At 44.0% G+C, this 21,047-nt stretch overlaps 2 pseudogenes; one reads left to right on the forward strand and one right to left on the reverse strand.

The window, feature by feature from the left end:
• The window catches only part of LOC115643861, a 100,768-nt pseudogene that overhangs the window by 54,625 nt on the left and 25,096 nt on the right, over positions 1 to 21,047 (forward strand).
• LOC115643860 lies at positions 3,842 to 21,036 on the reverse strand (annotated as a pseudogene).

Genomic DNA, 21,047 nt, shown 5'->3' on the forward strand with positions numbered 1-21,047 from the left:
TGGGCAATGCGCTTGCGCAAGTTTATAGGGAGAGCCACTGTGGTCCTTGTCCCAGTCAGGCTAATGCGTTCGCGCCACTGTGCTGCGAGGGGTGGGGGAACCATTGCTGCACACAGGCAAGCTGCATAGGGGCCAGGGCGGAATCTGCATTGCTGTAGAAGACCCTCCCTTGCTTCTCAGGTAACCTGCAGCAGTGAGATATCTTCCAGAATTAATTCCTGTGGAAAATGTTGGGATAGTGTTCAGTGCAGGTCCCCCCGCAGCTCTCTGCTTTCCCCAATGCACAGAAACCCCAGTGCAGCCCTGAACCAATCAATTCCCCTTCCCAGGTGAGCTGCGGCAGTGAGATGGCTTCCAGGATTAATTAACTCCTGCACTCATTACCCCTTACTCACCATGTCTTCGCTGCTGTGGGCTCTCTGTGCTGTGTTTGGTATGTGGAAATTATGCTAAAGTGAGACTGTGAATTCCTTCACTGTGATTATACACAATGCTGCCTTTCTGTTAAATGTTTCAATTTTTGTCTTTTTTCTAATAACAGTGTCCTTGACTACTGCTAGAAATGGACTGGCCTTATCAAAGACTGATGAGAAGCTACAAAACCTGACGAAAAAGCCACGAAAAAACAAAGAAGATATGGTGAAAGCAGTTATGAATCAGTCTGCCACAGAGAGTAAGAAGCTGCAGGATTGGAGAGAGAAAATGCAGCACTGGAGGGAAAGAGAAAGCAGGAGTGTCATAAACAGATAGTAGGAGTTAATAGAACAGAAGTACTTTATATCTCCTTTGCCTGTAAAGGCTTAAGTTCAGTGAGCCTGGCTGTCACCTGACCAGAGAACCAATCAGGGGACAGGATACTTTCAGATCTTGAGGGAGGGAAGTCTGTGTGTGTGCTGTTAGGGTTTGGTTGTTGTTCACTCTGGGGGCTCAGAGGGACCAGACATGCAACCAGGCTTTTCTCCAATCTCTCCGATACAGGCTCTTATAAGTTCAGAATAGTGAGTACTAGGTAGATAAGGTAAGTTAGGCTTATGTTTGTTTTCTTTATTTGCAAATGTGTATTTGGCTGGGAGGAGTTCAAATGTGTATTTGGTTGGGAAGAGTTCAAATGTGTATTTGGCTGAAAGGATTTTAATCTGCATTTGTATACTTAGGCTGGGAGGGTATTCTCTACATCTAGCTGAAAGACCATGTAAAATATTCCATCTTAAATTTACAAAGATAATTTTTATTGTTTTTCCTTCTTTAATTAAAAGATTTTCTTGTTTAAGAACCTGATTGTTTTTTTTATTCTGGTGAGACCCTAGGGGACTGGGTCTGGATCCACCAGGGAATTGGTGGGGAGAAAGAATGGAAGGGGGAGAGAAAGTAATCCTAACACAGAGAGAAATTAACCTTTCTCTCTCAGGGAGAGTCTGGGAGGGGGAGAGAGAAGGAGGGGGGAAGGTGGATTTTCCTCTCTGTTTTAAGATTCAAGGAGTTTGAATCAGAGTGATCTTCCAGGGTAACCCAGGGAGGGGAAGCCTGGGAGAGGCAACGGTGAGGGAAAGGGTTTACTTCGCTTGTGTTAAGATCCAGAGGGACTGGGTCGTGGGAGTCCCCGGGCAAGGTTTTTGGGGGACCAGAGTGTACCAGGCACTGGAATTCCTGGTTGGTGGCAGCGCTACAGGTTCTAAGCTGGTAATTGAGCTTAGAGGAATTCATGCTGGTACCCCATCTTTTGGATGCTAAAGTTCAGAGTGGGGAATTATACCATGACAAGGAGAAAGGAATTGGCTAAGAAGAAAAGCACAAAGCAGCTGATAAGCCTCCTGGTGTGCCAAATGGACTATATCCAGTCACTCGTAGCCATGGAGGCAGAGCAATACCGTGCTGCCCACACCCCCCCGTCACAAAGCTCTCTCCCCTGTGCCCCAATGTCAGTTCAAAACACCCTTCTCCAGCATCCAGGTTCTTACCACCACCAGCTGCCCCCAAAACCTCTATGTTCACCCACCAGCCCTGAGAACTATGACCCTTACCCTCTGCACTCAACCCCCATCACCATTCAGCATTTTCATCCTGAAGCTCAGCAGTCATTGCATAGCACTCCAGGCAGGACATATTCAAACCTCTGACTGTACACTTCACCACGCTACCCCGCTGCCCTTTTACTTACTTTCTTTTCAATAAATGATTTCTTGGCTTTCAAAACAGTTTTTATTGTTGCAGAAAGTGAAAGATACCGTACCCCAAGGAAAAAACAGGCACTGCAAATCACTGTAACCATTGCACTTCACTCCCGTACAAGGCATCCAACATTACTGTTGGCTTTCAGCCTTAAATTCCTCTCTCAAGGCATCCCTAATCCTTGTAGCCCTGTGCTGAGCCTCTCTAGTAGCCCTGCTCTCTGGCTGTGCAAATTCAGCCTCCAGGCATTGAACCTCGGAGGTCCATTCCTGACTGAATGTTTCATCCTTCCCTTCACAAATATTATGGAGGATACAGGACGCTGATATAACCGCAGGGATGCTGCTTTCCCCCAAGTCTAGCTTCCCATAAAGAGAATGCCAGCACCCTTTTAAACGGCCAAAAGCACACTCCACAGTCATTCGGCACCGGCTCAGCCTGTAGTTGAACCGGTCCTTGCTCCTGTCAAGCTTCCCTGTTTAAGGTTTCATGAGCCAAGGCATTAACGGGTAAGCGGGAGGTCTCCAAGGATCATAATGGGCATTTCAACATCCCCTACCGTGATCTTCTGGTCTGGGAAAAAAGTCCTGGCCTGCAGCTTCCTGAACAGGCCACTGTTCCGAAAGATGCGTGCATCATGCACCTTTCCAGGCCAGCCTGTGTAAATGTCAATGAAACGCCCACGGTGATCCACAAACGCCTGGAGAACCATAGAGAAATACCCCTTCCGATTAATGTACTCGGATGCTATGTGGGGTGGTGCCAGAATAGGAATATGCGTCCCATCTATCGCCCCTCCACAGTTAGGGAAACCCATTTGTGCAAACCCATCCAGAATGTCCTGCACATTCCCCAGAGTCATAGTTCTTCTTAGCAGGATGCGATTAATGGCCCTGCAAACTTGCATCAACACGATTCCAATGGTTGACTTTCCCACTCCAAACTGGTTCCCGACCGATCGGTAGCTGTCTGGAGTTGCCAGCTTCCAGACTGCAGTAACCACTCGCTTCTCCACTGGCAGGGCAGCTCTCAATCTCATGTCCCTGAGCCGCAGGGTGGGGGCGAGCTCTTCATACAGTCCCATGAAAGTGGCTTTTCTCATCTGAAAGTTCTGCAGCCACTGCTCGTCATCCCAGACTTCCATGACGATGTGATCCCACCACTCAGTGCTTGTTTCCCGAGCCCAAAAGTGGCATTCAATGGTGCTGAGCATGTCCGTCACTGCCAAAAGCAATTTAGTGTCACATGCGTAAGGTGACTCAATATCGTCGTCAGACTCCTCACTGTCACTTTGGAGCTGACGGAATAGCTCAACTGCCAAACGTGATGTGCTGGCGACACTCATCAGCAAAGTCCTCAGCAGCTCGGGCTCCATTTCCCACAGAAATTGCGCTGCACACAAACCATTGGGAGACTCACGATGGCGCCAAATGTGGACGGAAAAACACTGATGGGATGTGTAGCGTTGCACCATGGGGCGTTGGGACAGGAAGCGGAATGACCCGCACCCTTCTGTCCCCTTCCCACAACCCACGGCGCCACAATGGGATGAGGTGCTCTGTGGGATAGCTGCCCACAATGCACCACTCCCAACAGCGCTGCAAATGCTGCAAATGTGGCCACACTGCACCGCTGGTAGCTGTCAGTGTGGCCACACTGCAGCGCTGTCCCTACACAGCTGTACGAACACAGCTGTAACTCCCAGCACTGCACAACTCCAAGTGTAGCCAAGCCCTGAGTAAAAATAACAAGATGTTGAGTCTGGCTTTGCTACCACCCTCCAGGAGCATCTGATGTGCATCAGACAAAGGCACTAATGAGCTTTTGTCAAACATGCACTGAGCTATACACTCACACCCTGATATAACAGACAGGCCAGCACAGAAAACAGAGAGGAACAATAAGATACTAAAATGGCATTGGTTGGAACTCAACATTTCTCTCAGTCTTTGGATTGATGGGCACTAAGAACTGTAGCTACAGTTGAGGAACCAGGTGACTGGACAACTGGCTCAGCCCTCCATACTAGCAGCTTTCTCACATACAGGGAGATGGGTCAAAATTGGAATTGATGTCATGACTTGATTCCCATAGGGGATCAATCTGTCTAAGGCTACATCTACACTTCAAACACTGGAAATATTCTTCTGACAACCTAACACTGTCTATACCGGGGGCTCAAATCATATTAACTCAGTGAAGTGGATTTTTCACACTCCTGTGAATTGTGGCTATGTTAATATAGCTTTTCAGTATAGACCAGCCTTTAGATGGCTTTTTGATATGAAAGGCAATGGACTTCAGCCTTTTCTTTGATATTGATGGTTGACGACTGCAGCTTTCCTATATGCTGGACACATCCTAGGACAGAGGTCAGGCCTTTCCTTTGCAAATTAGAGAAGTGGGGAAGTCAGTGACTTTTACAGGCTAAGTGGGCAAAACGTTTTACAACTTGTCTCCTCAAGAAGTTTTCCTTTTAATAGAAATTGACTTTGAGCTAAGCAAACAAAATTATATTTGAAACACAAAAAATTAAAATATATCCTGGATCAATATTCTCTTTATGCTCTTTCTCACACACATTCTCTGCCCCCAACCTTTGGAGTAAGGTTTTCTACCAGAACTTCTTACACTACAGGCGGTAAATTAAATCAAATTAACTTTTCAAGATTAACCATTTCATTTCCTGTATAACTAACAAAACAATAAACAAGTCAGCTTTCAGTTTTCCAAAATAAGTCAGATTATCACACAATTAGTCTCTTACTCTTTAACCAGTAACTTCAACTATAACTTCATTTTCATTGGTAACAAGAACATCTTCAAATATTACAAATTCCTGTAATATATATCCCCATTGCCAACAACTGAAGCTTGGCTCAAATTATGGTTTGTTTTAATGTAGGCCCCAACCACTTCCGTGAGTTCATATATCTCTGGTTCATCTGCCATGTCTGTTTGTGGAAGTGATCTCCAATGTGGGCATGTTTGCATCATGAGGAAAAATACCTCTCTTTTCATACTTTTTAATCTTTCAAAGAAGGAGGAGATAGAGCAGAAGTGCTGTAAATGCATAAAACACAAGAGAAAACTGTCTGGTCTACAGTAAAGACATTTATCAGTATAACTATATTGCTCAGGGGTGTGAAAAATCTACACCGCTGAGCTACATAGTTACAAAGCCCTAACCCTGTGTAGATAGCGCTACATCAGCAGGAGAGCTACTCCTGCCAATATAACCACTGCAGCTTGTGGAGGATACTAATAAAGTCAACAGGAGAGATCACTTTCATTGGCTTACAACGTCTGTAATAGCATTGATGCAGCTGTGCCAACATCAGCTTTATTGTGTAGCCACAGAACATATGTGTATCCTGAAGTCTAAAACTGTAGCCTGACACATTCATTATCTCATTAGTTACCATCATTTCTATAGACTGAAAGTCCTTGTTACCCAATCAGGCAGCCAGTTGCAGATCCACAGGGAAGGAATGTCCTATGAAGCACTCTCTCTTTGGATCCAAATGGTGAAGGATGATTGTTCTCAATCAAACCCTGGTATCTTTTGGAAATGTAATCAGTGACACTGAACTAGGAAGTGGAGTAGTACAAACAATTTTCCTTGGGTCATTGGTCACCACAGCTTGCTTTACTTGAATGGAAAGCAAGAATTGGGTGTGTATTCTTTAAAGCCCAGTTGTTTTCAAATCTTTGGCCTTGGTTAAGCTACATTTACAGTTGTCTGAAGTAGAATCCTTTACAAAACCACTCAAAATCTTAGCAGTGGCTTAACAAAACATGCCCAGCTTTGCTTTAATTTGGTGGCACAGTTCCAGTCACGGGACTGGATACAGGCCTGGATCAGAATCTCTGTTAGTTACCAGAGCTGGAGTTACTAGTCAAAAAGAGCTATTTTTCTGCAGCTATTAGATTTCCAACACTGATTTAATGATATACACATTTTAAGCAACTACAGAGGATAAATTAAACAAAACCCACACTTCTATTTCCTCAACATCTGTGCCATGAAAGGCAGCATCTCCCATACCATAGGACTAGCTAGTAGAGACCTTTATGGGGCCTGGATTACAAATGCTTTGGGAACCAAATACATTGACATTTTGCCTAGTTCAAAACAGCTTACCATGGAATATTTTCCCCAGCTCATCTGAGACAATACTGACTTAAACAACTGAACTGCACTCTGATCATATGCACTTCCTCCACTTAGTTGGGTTTCTGCTGTTATTCACCATTTCTGAGTGGAGATTTTAAATCACCACTGTTTCTTTGTTAGCATGTCCAGTAAATTGGAGAGGTCTTTCCTCTTGACAGAACTGCATCTGAACTTTCTCCATGTCATCATGGAGGGATGGGGAAAATCAAAACTGAAGTGAAAAATGATGACTTTAGCAAATGGTCATTAATCTTAAAGTCTCCAAAAAAATCTGAGCTACATCCTATCAAACTGATCTAATATCCAACTGGGTGACCAAGGAGCCTCTAGGAAAGATAGAAATCCACATCTCAGAGGGATAGAAAACATGACAATGAAAGTGTCAAGTGAAAGTCCAGAGCAGGTTACATCTGATTATTCAGAATCAGGACAAGAGATTCTCCCAACACATTCTCCTCTGATCCATTCAAACCTGCTTTACTCAGCACTGTCTCAATAGTCAATTATGTTATTTACACAATTTTTAGTATCCTAGCATCACCATAATGGAGGACAAAACAACCACCTTGTTAGAAGTGGCTATGCCAATAGATGGGATTTAAATTCAAAATGATCACATTGTATTTGGGATCCATTTGAATTTCCCTTCCAGGCCCTTGACACTTTCATCTCCAGTCACAGCGACTCTAGTATAGGACTAAAGAAGTCAAAGTATCATCTTTAAGCAACTAAGAACACTTCATCACATAACACTTTGAGAAGTGGATGGATAGAATGTGATGAAGATAAACTCTGCATAGCTCAGAAAAAAGGTAACAGTTCTGCTGTTATGGGGCAAGAAGGAATCTCTGAGTCACTCCATCTCCTTCCAGTGACACACAGGCTGAAATGACACTTTTTCCTGCCCCTGCTCCTCTTCATTTAAATAATATAACTCGAAAAGGTCCCAATATATCTGCTCTTCAGCACAACCTAGAGCAACGTGAGAAAAACTGGCAGTGACACAATCTGTATCACTGGTGACTCTAACAATAATGTTGCAAGAGGAGGAATGGTATAAACATGATGCTCACTGTCTCCTGATAGGAAGGGCACACTCAAATTACTTATGGGACAATGGAGCTGATAGAAAGGACAAATGGGTCCACCTCAAAACAGGGCAAACTGAAAAAAGGCCAAAATGGGCCCCTCATCTGGACAAGCTGAGGGATAACGGTGCTGCAAACTGTTCAAACAGCTTTAAAAGTTACTATATGGTAATCAGCCAAAGTATTACAAAAACAAAATACTCATAGCCCTAAAGGTTATCATCATCTTCACCTCCCTTGCAGATTCTCTGATGGCTAACATGGGTTGAGTGCCAAGAGGTTTTCCCACAATCACTGCATTCGTAGGGCCTCTCCCCTCTGTGGATTCTTTGATGCCGAATAAGGTGTGAGCTTTGATTGAAGGTTTTCCCACACTCACAGCATTCATAGGGCCTCTCCCCTGTGTGGATTCTGTGATGGTTAGAAAGGGCTGAGCTGTTAGTGAAGGTTTTCCCACATTCACGGCATTCATAGGGCCTCTGCCCTGTGTGGATTCTCTGATGGTTAGAAAGAGCTGAGCTGTTAGTGAAGGTCTTCCCACACTCACTGCATTGATAGGGCCTCTCCCCTGTGTGGATTCTCTGATGTTTAGAAAGGTCTGAGCTGCTAGTGAAGCTTTTCCCGCAATCATTGCATTGATAGGGCCTCTCCCCTGTGTGGATTCTTTGATGCATAATAAGGTGAGATCTGTGAATGAAGTTTTTCCCACAATCACTGCATTCATAGGGCCTCTCCCCTGTGTGTATTCTCTGATGCCCAATAAGGTGCGAGCTATAATGGAAGCTTTTCCCACAGTCACTGCATTCATAGGGCCTCTCCCCTCTATGGATTCTCTGATGTTTAGAAAGGGCTGATCTGTGAGTGAAATTTTTCCCACATTCACTGCATTCATAGGCCCTCTCCCCAGTGTGGATTCTGTGATGCTCAAAAAGGCCTGATCTGCAAGTGAAGCTTTTCCCACACTCACAGCATTCATAGGCCTTTTCCCCTGTGTGTATTCTCTGATGCCTACTAAGGTTTGAGTTGTTAGTGAAGTTTTTCCCACACTCACTACATTCATAGGGCCTTTCCTTTGTATGGATTCTCTGGTGACTATTAAGGTGCGAACTGCGATTGAAAGTTTTCCCACACACACTGCATTCATAAGGCCTCTCCCCTGTGTGGATTTTTTGATGACTAATAAAGTGCTAGCTGTGATTGAAGGTTTTCCCACATTCACTGCATTCATAAGGCCTCTCCCCTGTGTGGATTCTATGATGATTAATAAGGTGCGAGCTGCGATTGAAGGTTTTCCCACACTCACTACATTCATAGGGCCTCTCCTTCGTGTGAATTCTCTGATGCTTTATAAGGGCTGAGTAGTCACATACGTTTTTTCCACACTCAGTGCATGTATTTTTTCTTTTTCTCCTGAGGATTTCCTGCTCTGTTGTGCTTTCTTTGAAATCCTTCTGAGTTCCTCGACAGGAAATAGATTTGTTCCCTTTCTCCCCTAGCTGGTTTCCTGGCTTTCTTTCTGGTCTGTGCTGAATCTCACAAGATTTTTCCTGCTCATAACTCCTGCACACATTCCTTTCCAATCTTTGTGATAATTCTCTGTGTTTATCCACTTGCTCAACATTTTCCTGCTGAGAATTCTGCTCCTCTTTCTCACATACCATTGCATCACCTGCTGTGATAGAAACAGAAACCTTAAACAGGGATGGAAATGAGAACAGCAAACCAAAACAAGTGCTGAGGAGACATCAAATAAAAATTAGGAACTGAACTCCCCCAAACTCTTCTCTCAAACAGGAAAGAGGAGGGGATCAATTCGGCCTTCACATCCCATCCAAATTCACATGGGAAAGGGAGGAAGCTACTGCCTGGTGTCTATTAGAATCTACAGGAAGCCATGAGCTATAGTTACCCTGAGGATATGACCTCTGGTAGCGACAATAATGAACTGAGAGATCTTCCAAGGGATTTCTAGTGGATCCCAGATGTTTCCTTCAGGCACTTACAGATTCTGAGTTGGTTTAATGTTTCCTCACCTATGCAGGGAACTCTCAGGATCTCTCTTTCCTCTGAACCCTGGAGGTCTGGGACCCATGGCTCTTCTCCTTGTTCCAGCTGGGATATCACATCAGGTTTGGAAACTGGAAACCCTGCTCAGATGAAAGAAAACAAAGGAGTTCGGTGGATTTCTTAAGACTTGGTCATAAAAAACATTCTAGTAATTTATCTTCAGTACTTAGTCTGACCTGGTGTGCCTGGTGCAGTCCTCACTGAAAATGCCAAGGTCAGGGTAGGCTGAAAAAGGGAGAGCAGATGCTCCAAAAGCTAGTGGTTAACAGTGAAGTTAAACTCAATGACCAGTCACAAACTGCTCCTGGTCCCCCACACTGGTTATTGAGAAGCTGAAAAAAGAAATCACACAGTCCCCTTTATTGCATTCCAGTTCTCTGACTCCCAATCAGCACCTAGGTCCAGTACAGTGAGAGATTACTTAAAAACACTGCGTGCATAGACAAAATGTTCTTCTGACCCCAAAGGTCAGCCACATCACCAAGTCAGTATAGATTTGGATATTGCCCAAAATTCCAACCTTCCAGCCAATGCTTTAGCATCTAAATTAAAAGTTTATTATAAAAGAAAGAAAGAAAGAAGTTGTTAAATGGGAAAGCAGTCAGATACATTCAGAAATGTATGTATCTGGTTCTTAGCAGTATTGGTGAGTTGCTGGCTTGAAAGTCCATCTGGAACACACCCACATCATTCAGTTCTTTGTTCAAGGCTTCAGTTTGTAAAGAAGTTCTTCCAGAGGTAGGAAGAGGGATTGAAGACAAAATCCAGATGACGCAGGTGTCCTTTATACTCCTTTTTACCATGTGGCTTGTACTTCCTGTGTCCCAAATACAAGTTTCACAGCACATAGCATGGAAAAGCCTTGGCGTTCTCCTTATACAGGCATACCCCTGCATGTCTTGTGGACTTAATAGGTGTATCCCCTTGGTCCTTTCCATGTGCTCATAGTACAGCTGATGACCCTAGATGGGCCATCAAACAGGCTAGGCAGCAGTGATACCAATATATCTGGGGTTGTCACCCAGAAAGACTGCACAAGTCTGGGATATACCCTACATATCTATAACTCAAAATACAAAGGTGATACAAAGATAGAAACAAAATTATCATACTTGGAAAATCACGATATTTTCATTGACACCTTACATGGCACATCTAGCACAATTCATTGCAATTTTATCATATTGGTATTAATAATAACATAATAATAATAATAATATAAAGGGTCTCACAATTCCAGACAATGTCACACTTAAACCAGTGAATTCCCAGGACCAGCTCCCCATGTCTTTGAACATGCTGAACACTCTGATTCTAATGGACTGAAATACCCACATATCTGCTAGGAACACACATAGACAGACGCTGTGTCAGTTTGTACCCCTATGTTCACTCTTCTACAAAATTATGATCAGTTTTGTACACAGTATGTGTCAGGGCTGAATCCCCACTCTGTCACTCCGCATGCAGAAAGTGGGGCCTGCAAGTATTCTAAAAAATAATACGTGCCACTCTAGGCTTGTATTAAACTCCCAAGGTTACAGCTTTCCTCTGACCTTGGCTTGGTAAATGCTGCAAGCACCCAAATGAAAAAAAAAAAAATCTTGAACCCAGGAAGGAGTACTTGGGAATTCCTCCCTCTGGGGCGCCCTCAAGCCCTTCCATCTCCCCTCTGGGAAAGAGCTGAGAAAGAAAACAAAGGAAATCAGCTCTGGCTACCAGCTAATCAAACAACACACACAAACCTCTTAAGACACCAAAAATCCAATCTTGTTCTTAAAAGAGGTAAATTTGATTAAAATCGAAAAGGAAAACAATACATCTGGAAATTAGGCTTTTTGCTAGATCTTAAAAGAAACAATTAATTTTTGTAAGCACCCAAAATAGCCTTCTTGGGAGTTCAGCTGAAAGCTTACAAGCAAACAAAAGCATCTGGGATAGCACAGAGGAGATCCAAAAGTCAACATAAAAAATAAACCTGATGGTGTCTGTCTAAACATTCCCTATCCAAATCATTTCTTCTAAGTATGCAAGATGAATTTTCATACCTGCTTCAAGCCATACACAGCATTGCTACTCTGTGTCGCCTTCTCCGGAGAATGACAAAGTGAAAGTTACCTTCCCATTTCAAAAAGTTCTAGCCTTTCCATTGGCTCCTTTGGTCAGGTGTCCACTCTTTTTTTTTTTTTAACCTATGGGCTTGTTAACCCTTTACAGGTAAAACAGGCAGAGAACAGACACCAACAGGGATTTTACAGCTAACTGGCTGGCTGGGCGTTTAATAAAAGGGAGCTCCCTTCCCTCTTCTTCATTTATCACAGTATGGCTTGTGAGGTATCATTTGAAAAGACAATCTACTGAATATTATCCTCCTGTTAAAATGTGTAGCAACACTGTAGGTAAAGTTATCAGATTTTACTGTATGATATTACTGAAAAAGTTGCAACCCTAACTCTAAGTTCCTCAGCAAACAGCAAGGCAAACAGCTGGTCAAATAGCCATTTTCCAGCAGGGGGAAGGTGTGATGAACACATTTACATTTCATCACAGGGACCACTTGAAGTTCCTATCTACAACAGTCAGCCTGGCACCATGATTCAGTTGAGAACTGAAGTTGTTTCTAGTATAAAGGACTGAATTATAAAAAGAGGTGAGGAAAATGCTTGAGCCTCTTTCTCTCCCCTTTCCCTCTGCTCATGACAATTGCTGAAGAACTGACCTTGGGCAGCAGGGGCAGGTTAGGGGGAGTCCTGGCTGAAAGGAAAGCCAGCCCATCTCAGCATATGTGAGAGAAACATTTGCTTTGAATCCATTTTAGCTTGTTAGCTTAGACGTTAGTTTGTGTTTTATCTAGCATTTATTTTGTAAACAATTCTGACTTTTATGCCTCATTACCCATAGTTAGTGAAAATCTTTTTTTCCCCAGCAGTTAACAATGTTGTTTTATTGTTTTATCAAATCAGTGTGTTTGGATTAAAGTGTGTTGGAAACTCCATTTGGGATAAAAAGGCTGGTGCCTGTCATGTTCCACTGATGAAAGGACAGACTTCACATGAAATTGCGTTGTTCAGTAACGTTCTGGACAGGGCAAGATGCACATTTCTGGGGGAAAAGTCTGGGACCAGAGAATTTTCTGCGGTTCTCTCGTGGGGTACTGTAATTTGTAAGTGGCTAACTAGCAGCACAGTACCATGTTGCTGGGAGCGAGGTACATGCTGGAGACTGTGTGTTACCTGCCCAGGAGTGGGTGCTCTCACAGTAAAGCAGTGTAAAATGTACCCCAGCATAGGCATGTGCACAGGGTGTGCCAAGGCACACCCTAATGCAGGGCAGAGCTCTGGGGCAGTGTGTCTGGCTCCACGCTGAGCCAAATGCTTGCAGATACAGACCTCCCTGGCTGTGCCTCCACAGCATGGGGAGGGGGAGCCATAGGTGAGTAAAACCCGGTCATCATCATCACAGGCACAGCAATTCTCTGGATATTTAATTTCACTGAGGCAAGTAATTTAATCTACTCTTCCTTTCCAGACAGTTAGTGGTTTTCCTGTAAGAAAATTTACAATTTCTTTGCAAAGATATCCAGTTATAGTTTTTCACTTGAAAAGTATATTTTTTGGTTGTTCATAAGCTCATTTGTTTTGTTAACTCAGTTTCATAGGGAATTTTAAAAGTCATTTGAATTGTATCTGGTTTTTTCCATTGGTCCAAAAACACATGGAAGATGTGCAGATTTTTATTTCTGTGAGCCAAACCACCCTGTGTAAAAATGTAAATGTCAGAGCTAGAAAAACTCTGCAAGGGTATAGGTCGCTCAGGAAATTGTCCTCAAGTCATTCATTCTTCTGGGCATTCCATTCTATTGTTCCATCTTACAGTGAAAGAGATCAGTGTCTCCACCCACAGGGGAGATGCAGAAGGCTTGGCTAACCCTGCAGCCACTCTGCCTCTACCCTTCTTCTCTGTCTGCTCCCTCTACCAGCCCCTTTGGTCTCCCTGGGATTCTCCCTCCCATTACTCCCTCTAGATCTTCTTTCTCTGGAGCGTCTCATGAAGTAAAATTGTCATTACAGGTTCTTATCTCCGTAATGTATTTAATTTTGATGTATTTATTGAGTGTTAATTAATGCACTATGGGAGTCCTCCTTCAGCCCTCTGTATAAATTGATCCTCTTCTTTCCATATGTTTTGCCCATAGGGTTTTCTGCAGCCCTAGGGCAGACAGCAATAACACCTGCGCCTTTGCAATGGGGTGAAGGCAGGGGACCATGAGATCCCTATTTATGTGATTTGCAAGTGTTATCATTACTCAGGGTACCAAATGTGTTTAAGTGATATAAGTGCCTTGTAAAATTCCAAAGCAAGCTCATTTTCATTTCTCATATAATAAACTCATATACAGTATACATGCATTTTTTATTAATTATATGAGTTGATTTTATTATTATTAACTAGGTTACTTTTTTTTTCAGTGTGGAAAATAGTGTGCTATTTTACAGGTTGAATGACTGAATGACATAATGCCCCCTACCTCCCCCAATGTCCATCGCTAAGTCTAATAACTTTGTCAAGTGTCCATCACGCAACATGGTGGTGCGTAGCTCTATTCCATTCTTCAGGGGGACAAGGGGTCCAGGGCAGCCTGGGGGGATAGTGGGGAGCCAGGCACTGGCAGCAGCAAGTGACCTGGCCCCAGCCCCTCTGCTCCACTCCACCAGATCCCAGCATTGCTCAGGGGTGGGGGTTTGGTGGGAAGAGGCCAAGTTGCTCACTGGTGCCAGCCCCCTTGTTAAACCCCCAGGCTGCCCTGGATCCCGTGTCCCCCTAAAGCACAAGGCCCCCCAAACTGCAGAGTCCAGGGTGGTTGCCCCGGTCCGTCCTATGGATGGGACAGCTCTGCTTGGGCACCACCAAAAATCATACAAACTTGCTGCCCCTGGTTGGATAAGGGGTGGGGTTCCGAGGTGATGGTTAGGGGCAAGGGTCTCTGGAGTGGGCGGTCAGGGAGAAGGCATGTTGGATGGGCGTGGGAGTCCTGGGGGTCTGTCAGGGGGCTAGGGGGGTGGATGGGGGGCAGGGCCTTCCCTATCCAGCCCTCTATATAATTTTGCAACCCTGATGTGGCCCTCGGGCCAAAAAGTTTGCCCGCCCCTGCCCTAATGTCTCAAAAAAAAAGTGGCTTTATGTTTTAATTTAATCGCATGATACACTCTATATAAAGCCAATGTTTGATCGCAGCATGTGTCCCCACTACTGCGGTGCTGCATTATCATTGGTCCTCCCCTACCCCTCTGACTACTATTCTAGAAAATTCTTTGACCTATACAAATGGCTGCATCAGGCGTGCCCAGCACAGTGTCTATAGTGTTTGTCATCTTTGTTGCATGTACTCTACTGAAATATCATAACAAGCCTGTGGCTTTACGTTTCAATTCAATCGTATTATACTCCCTTTTAATTTTAGAATATGGATCGGTTTCTTGTTAAGATAAGAAAAGAAGCAGACAAACTGAATTACAATGAATGTGCTGATAGTAGTGCAAACACCTCACACTCCTCGGTTAAGAACTTACATGAAGATAATGCCGCCACCAGTTCCAGTGCGTTCAATAAACTGAGTAATGACCAACACAAACAGACTTTGTCTCTTAGTTCAGGTTAGTATAGCTCCTATTCAAAGCCATCAAACATTCCCTCTGATGACCCGGTCTGTGATATTCTAAAAAATAGATAAGGACCTCTAGATAATCGAGACTGGTGTTCTAATCAGCTTACATTGAGCATGTTTCCTAGAAGTAAAATAGGGAATAAACAAAGAAGTTTTCAGTCTGATTGGTATGAAAAGTATAGGTGGTTAGAATATAGCCCATCAAAGGACGCAGCATTTTGCTTTTACTGCCATTTCTTCTCCTCTAATGATGCAGCAAACAAAGGTCATGCTGATCTAGCACGTATTGATAAGGGATTCAGAAACTGGCACACAGCTAACGAATGTTTTAAAAACCAGCAACTGCGAAAATCTCATGCATTGAGCTGTTCTTCATGGTCAAGTTTTAATGAAGGGACACCTACTGATGTATTGTTGGATGAGGGCAAGCAGGCTTATCTGTCTAAACAAGACGAACGGTGCCATAACCAAAGTGTAATGGAGCGACTGATTGACATTGTTCTGTGATTGGCGAAAGGTGGGAGACCATTCAGGAGTCACAATGAAAAACTGACAGTTTTGAGAAAGGTTTATTTCTAAATCTTGTCAATATGCTCCAAAAATACGATCCCGTAATGGCAAAGCATGTGCAACAATCTCCTCGAAATGTCACCTCTCTGAGTAATTGCATCCAAAATGATTTATGACACAAAATGACAATGTTGTGCAACAAAAGATTGTGTCTTCACTAAGTGGAGAATTGATCTCAATAATTGCCGATGACACTAGACTATGAACACCATGAACAGATGTCCATTGTGGTGTGGTATTTTGACAATGAAAAACATAGTCCAGTTGAACATTTTATGCCTGTTCAGAGACTATTAACAGTTGATGCTCAGTCTATTTTTGACCGGTTAAATGACGTCTGTGGCATTCTTAAAATTGACTGGTCTTCAGTAATGTCTGTCTGTTTCAATGGCGCATCTACTATTCTGGATGTACTGTGGGAGTTCAAATGAAATGTAAAGAAAGAAACAGTGAAATAGTCTAGGTACACTGCTATGTGCATTGCTTGAACCTCGTCCTAGTAGATGCATACCCTTCAAGTAAACAAAATAGAACTGTCTTTGATTTTTTTTGCGTTATTCAGACTCCTTATGCCTTTATGGAGGGGAGTCCTGTACAACATGAAGTAATGGAGAAGATTTCACAAGAAGTAGGATCCCAGTTGAAGACTTTGAAGTCCCTGCCAAACACAAGATGGGCATGCAGAGCAGAGGCAGTGGCTGCTGTAAAACAAAACTACTCCATCATTTTACAAGCTTTACAAGAGATTATTGAAACAACTCGCCTTGCTGACACTAAAATAAAAGCCAGGGGCCTTATCCATGAACTAAATTCATCTTTGCCCTTCACATGATGCACCCTATTCTCCAGATGGTGGTAAAAGTGAGTAAGGCTCTTCAAGCTCCAGATCTCAACTTACTTACTGCAATGATAGGGGTGAAAATCTTGTGTAACTCTTTGGCTGTGATAAGAAGTGGCCCAGAATATTTTCAATCTATTTTCAATGACAGTGTGATAATGTGCATAGAGAATGATATATCGATTCCTCCAGTTAAGAAGAGAAAAACGTCCACTCGTATTGATGACATATTTGAGCCCCAGCATCACTTTGATACAAAAGAGGAGCGAGAGAGAATAACTTCATTTTACCCACTCCTAGATTCTATGATTACCGGCATTGACCAGCAATTTGAACAGGACACTTGTAAAATTGTGACTGCAATGGGAAAACTGCTGAGCTTAGACACCGGCAGGGACGATATGAGAATAACTGCCAACAAATTTAAAGTGTCCTTGGATGAGTTGGAAGTTGAAGTCGGATTGCTTCGGGGTTATGACGGATCTGTTCTTAAAGGTAGCACTACAAACACCACCAGAGAGTGGCTTGATTGGCTAAAGGAATTGGATTGGTCTTCCATGTTCCAGGCCTTTTAGAAATCTATTCAATGCTTTGCAGTCTTACCTGTTACAAGCTGTTCATGTGAAAGAGCCTTTTTGAAACTAGCACATGTAAAAAGCAAACAAAGTAGTACAATGTTCCCACAGCACCTCGACTCGCTCATGATTTTGTACATCGAACAAGAATTGGCTTCGTCAGTTAATTACAATGATGTGATTGAGGAATTTAAATCCATAACACCTAGTGAGTGATGTTTCATTCTCTAGGACAGGAAGATGAAGAGACCTTAATCTGTTTTGGTCAATTTGGGTTAGCTCATTATCTGGTTAAAGACAAAGATCATGAAAATTGACTGTATCTTTGTATACATCCGGTTATCACTAAAGCAAAAATTTGGTATTTTGTGTCTCATTTTTTAAGTAAAGTTAATTGTTAATTTAAAAAAAATAAAAGTTTTGTTCAGTTTTAGTTTCTTTAGTTTGTTTTATGAATAAAAATAATGACACTTATGACTGAGTATTCAATAAATGTTTGCCTTTAAAAAAAAAATAGAATTCCCTGGGTGCACACTCTTAATGAAATGTGCCGTGTCCGCCTATGCACCCCAGTCTGGGAAATTGCAGGGACACAGCTGTTCAACAGTCCAGATTGTACTGTGGTTAATGTCACAGATATTCAATTTCAAAGAGGTTCCTAAAACACAGAGAAAGTAAATTTATGTCCCAGAAATCGAAGACTCCAGAGGGTAAGTCTCCCTGGCACTGCTTCTTGCTGACAGACAGGTCCAGAGACAAAGATTCCTGGGGAAGCTGGGAACAGGAAGCATGGGCTGGTGGGGTTCAGTGGAGAAAGGGAACAGGAAGGGCAGGGATATTACAGAATGCAGGATCTCAGCAGCATGGGTTTGTCAGTATAGCACATAGTGCAGCCCACTGGAAAACATAATCCCAACTACACGTATAAAATGATGGGTTCTAAATTAATTGTTTCCACTCAAGAAAGGGATCTTGGAGTTACTGTGGACAGTTCTCTGAAAACGTCCACTCAATGTGCAGTGGCAGGCAAAAAGCAAACAGAATGTTGGGAATCATTAAGAAAGAGATAGATAATAAGACAGAAAATATCATACTGCCTCAATATAAATCCATGGTACACCCACATCTGGAATACTGCGTGCTGATGTCATCACCCCATCTCAAAAAAAGATATACTGGAATTGGAAACAGTCCAGAAAAAGGCAAAAAAATTATTGGGGTATGGAACAGCTTCCGCATGAGGAGAGATTAAAAAGACTGGGACTTTTCAGTTTGGAAAAGAGACGAAGGGGGTATGAGAGAGGTCTATAAAATCATGACTGGCATGGAGAAAGTAAATAAGGAAGTGTTATTTACTCCTTCTCATAACACAAGGAGTAGGAATCACCCAGTGAAATTAATAGGCAGCAGGCTTAAAACAAACAAAAGGAAGTATTTCTTCACACAGTGCACAGTCAAGCTATGGAATGGACGACAGGGGATGGATCACTTGATGATTATGTTCTTTTCACTCCCTCTGGAGCACCTGGCATTTGTACCCCACTCTAGCTCCTCTGCCTGCATCACTGAGCTATGTAAGAAGTGGAAGACAGATGTGGTGGTCTGGACCAAGCAGTGCCAGAGGGCTCTCTGTGTGCTGAAGGAGGCTCTAATCCAGGGCCTGGTAAATCTGGTAAACCCGGACGTTGTCAAGCCCTTTACAGTGTTCACCGATGCCACAGATGCAGGGCTGGGCGCGGTGCTGATGCAGGCCCATGCTAAGGGGGAGAGACACCCCATCGGGTACCTGAGCAAGAAACTGCTGCCCTGGGAGCAGAACTGTCCGGCCATAGAGAAGAAATGCCTGGCCATGGAGCAGGCCCTTAAAAAGCTGCAGCCATATCTATTTGGGCAGCGCTTCGCTGTGTATACTGACCGTTCTGCCTTGATGTGGCTGCATCAGATGAAAGGGGCTGATGCCAAGCTGTCACCTGGTCAGAGGGTGGCCAATGTCAATATGGGGGCACTTAACCAGGAAAGCCCGAATCACAGCCCCCCAGACTGGAGCGGTGGGAGAAGACCCGATCCCAGTTTGAACCCCAGGGGTTGTGGGGTGACAAAAGGGCACAGGCCGCATAAACCTTCCCACCTGCGGCCTACAAGTGCCATCAAGCATCCCTGATGTGTGCGTGAAACTGGAAGGGCCTGGTGTAACTCCCATCAAGGAATGAGAGAGATGCTGGGGCATCCATGGGAACGTTGGTGGGTTCCAACTTCCCCAGGTCACCGGCTAAAGTGACCCTGCTCAGTTCGGTCTCGAAGAGGGGAAGAGATGTGAGAAGTGGGAATGTTCTTAATGGTTTCTCTGAATACTGTGTGGGTGCCTCAGTTTCCCCTATGCATTTCTTAAGTGTCTAGGTGGTGGGATAACAGCATGTGATTGTTGCAGAGCCTTGGAGGGACAGAGGTCTGTACAGAGAATGGCCGACACCCTGTCTCCTCGCAACTGATGGCCTGGGCCCTTCCTCCACAAGGTGCTAACTAAAGGTGTTGGAGAACAAAGAGATCAGGTGGTCTTCTGGCCCAGAAAAGAGAGAAAGGCAAGAGGGCTGGAGGGAGTTTCAGTTTGGAGCTGGCTGGTAAATGGAGGGAGGCCAGAACTGGGTCTGGCTCCCTGTCCCCCAAGATGGACCTGACTATGAGGTCCTGTTCTCTGTACCTACAAATTCTGTTTTAGACCATGTTCCTGTCATCTAATAAACCTTCTGTTTTACTGGCTGGCTGAGACTCATGGTGAATCGCAGGAAGTGGGGAGGCAGGGCCCTGACTCCCCCACACCCTCACCCCTTGCACCAAATAGGACCTCCTGTACCCCCCCTCAACATTCCCACCTGCACCCCTCGCACCAAATGGGAGCTGCCCCAGATAAGCGCTCCACCCCCCCAACCATCTGCCCAAACCCTGAGCCCTCTCCTGCATCCTAAAACCTGGCCAGATCCTGCATCCCAACCTCCAGCCTGCTCCTGCAACCTAACTGCCTCCCAGATTCTGCACCCCCAGCCCTGATCCCCCTCCTACACCATAAATCCTGGCCTGACCCCGCATCACAATGTTTTTTACAGTTTTTTTTATAAAGGGCTCTTATCCAAAGCACTTTACAATAGTTAGCTAACGTTACAAACAATATTTGGAAAGATCATTAAGTGGTGCATCGAGACCCTCAGTGATTTTCAAGTGCTCTGTGGAAAAATAAATTAGACTACAGAAACAACCAAGGAACCTAATTTTATTTTCATTTACTTCCTACTACTTATAGCGGGAGGATGGAGAAAAAAAGAATGAAAAATGGCCGGGGGGGGGGTAAGAAAGAATGTTATTTTTCTTGGCTGGGTCCCAAGGAGGGACCCTAAAAATGAAGTTGAGCACAGGGCCCCACTAATGCTAAATCCGCACTGAGCTTCCTTTTCTGGATACCCCCAGCCAGCATTCAAGGACACACAGAGTGTCTCTGTGATAAGTAATCCTGGACCAGCAGCTCTGACTACAGCAGCCTGCTCATTACACCTCAAGCATAATTGTGGTCTGGGTGGAGTAGGGTCACTGTTTGAGAGAAGGGAAGGGGTAGGAAGCTTCTGTTGGTTATGCTGCACCTAACCCTCAGTTTTACTTGAGCAAACAGGAGATATTTGACACTGTAAAATATGACTCCTGTGCTCTGTCTCCAAAGTGTTCTGCAGCAGGGGAGGGTCTCTGGGAGTGTGTGTCACTGACATATTGGGGTGATGCTGAAACAGGGCAGAGTAGAGATGGCATTGTGGAGCTGGCATAAATATGATATCTTTTTCTCCCCTTCCAAGAACCGAGGGGACAGTAACTCTTACCCAGTGAGGTCACATTCTCATAGTTCTCCTGCATGATG

Source organism: Gopherus evgoodei, unplaced genomic scaffold (assembly GCF_007399415.2).
Source record: "Gopherus evgoodei ecotype Sinaloan lineage unplaced genomic scaffold, rGopEvg1_v1.p scaffold_74_arrow_ctg1, whole genome shotgun sequence".
Taxonomy (NCBI): Eukaryota; Metazoa; Chordata; order Testudines; family Testudinidae; genus Gopherus; species Gopherus evgoodei.